Source organism: Myotis davidii, unplaced genomic scaffold (genome assembly GCF_000327345.1).
Source record: "Myotis davidii unplaced genomic scaffold, ASM32734v1 scaffold72, whole genome shotgun sequence".
Classification (NCBI taxonomy): Eukaryota; Metazoa; Chordata; class Mammalia; order Chiroptera; family Vespertilionidae; genus Myotis; species Myotis davidii.
Window position 1 is genome coordinate 243,764 of NW_006284618.1, and position 1,851 is coordinate 245,614.

Consider the following 1,851-nt stretch of genomic DNA (forward strand, 5'->3'; position numbering starts at 1 on the left):
TACCAAATGCATTTTCCCTGTGATTCCACTCGCATAACAGATGGTTCGATTAAACCCTCACTGCAGAAAGTGGCTCCCAGTGCAACAACCATCATCACCACCAACACAGGAGTTTATAGAACATCTACTTTTAGGGCAATCCTAGGACTACAAGTGAGCAAGAATTAAAGAAGAAGCCGAAACCGGTTTGGCTCAGTGGATAGAGCGTCGGCCTGCGGACTGAGGGGTCCCAGGTTCGATTCCGGTCAAGGGCATGTACCTGGGTTGCGGGCACATCCTCATTGGGGGATGTGCAGGAGGCGGCTGATCGATGTCTCTCTCTCATCGATGTTTCTAACTCTCTATCTCTCTCCCTTCCTCTCTGTAAAAAATCAATAAAATATATTTTTAAAAAAAGAATTAAAGAAGAAAAGAGACAACAGAAAGTTTATTCTTCCTCTTACGCTAATCATTGTCTTCTATGTCCTTCCTTTCCCATCCTATGAAGACACCTGTTTGCTTCCCCTCCTCGTATCTTCTAGGTTAAGTCACAGAGTTCTCCTGAGTTAACCCTCCTTCCAACTGGTTTTGCTTTCCCCTCTTGGGCCGGGAACATCCATGGAGGAGACATCCAAGGAAAAGTAAATTTCATTTATGTTGAAAAACAGTAATGGGTGGTTCTGTTCTCTCCTACTTTTCATTTTCTATTCAGTCCTTCTACTTTTTAAAAATATATATATTTTATTGATTTTTTACAGAGAGGAAGGGAGAGGGATAGAGAGTTAGAAACATCGATACGAGAGAGAGAGAGAGAGAGAGAGAGAGAGAGGAACATCAATCAGCTGCCTCTTGCACACCTCCCACTGGGGCTGTGCCCGCAACCGAGTTACATGCCCTTGACCAGAATCGAACCCGGGACCCTTCAGTCCACCTGCCAATGCTCTATCCACTGAGCCAAACTGGTTAGGACGCTTTCTACTTTTTTAAAAATTAGCCTTCCCTTCCACTTGTCCCCTCCCTAAATTTACAGGGAACACACACGCGCACTCAATAATTTTCAATAAACATGTTCAGAGTCAAGATGGTAAGTAGTCTGTAAACGTGAGTGAGTTCAATGATTTAACAGTTTAAAAATAAAACTTCCAGGGTCCCTGAAAATCACGCTTCCCTGTCTTCACATTGGGTAGTTTTCAACTTCCGGTATGTTATTTACATACTTAGAGGAAGTAAGCAGACGAAAAGTTTATGGAGGCATTTGGGCTAACTACCCAGGATTAACTCCAAACAGTTCCCTCCAGAATCTAGCATGTCTAAACCCCAAAAGTACATGTGTCAGGCCTTCAATCCCATCACCAGAATCCCAAATCTGACTGTTGGGGGAAAGTACAATTCTTGGGGGCTTGAGCTGCTTGGCCTGGTGCCTGGCTGCATTTAGCTGGGTAGTTAATCTCCCAGAGCAGCGCCCACTGTGGCATGCCTGCTATTCTCCACCATCTGGAGGCTGGAGTTGATAGAAGCTTGAACCACACATGCAGGAGAAAAGAAAAAACAAAACAAAACAAAAAAACACCCCACTCTCATTCGCATTTAACTGAAATTGGTGGCAGAACAATGCACCATGCCATCTAGGCTTTTTACACATGGAAGAGAGGAAAGAAAGGGCGAAGTACAAACCTTCTCTTTTGTTTTCTGGTTCTCTGCTCTGAGGTCTTCATATTCGCCTATTGCTGAAAGAAAAAAAAAGGGGAAAGCAACATTATATAACACCGCCACAAGTTTACGGTAGGAAAATCTGGGACCCCAACTACCCGCTCTTGTCTGCTGACTAGGAGGGGTGCAGAAGAGGCCACAGAGGGCTTCTGCTTCTAAGAG

The 1,851-nt window shown here is 44.4% G+C and overlaps 1 protein-coding gene across 1 annotated transcript in view; it reads right to left on the reverse strand.

Moving 5' to 3' along the window:
• The window catches only part of SHTN1 (shootin 1), a 95,398-nt gene that overhangs the window by 79,595 nt on the left and 13,952 nt on the right, over positions 1 to 1,851 (reverse strand). The window contains exon 3 of the mRNA XM_006754949.2: positions 1,654 to 1,706. The gene's annotated coding sequence lies outside the window, so the exon portion shown is untranslated. The remainder of the gene's footprint in view (positions 1 to 1,653; positions 1,707 to 1,851) is intronic.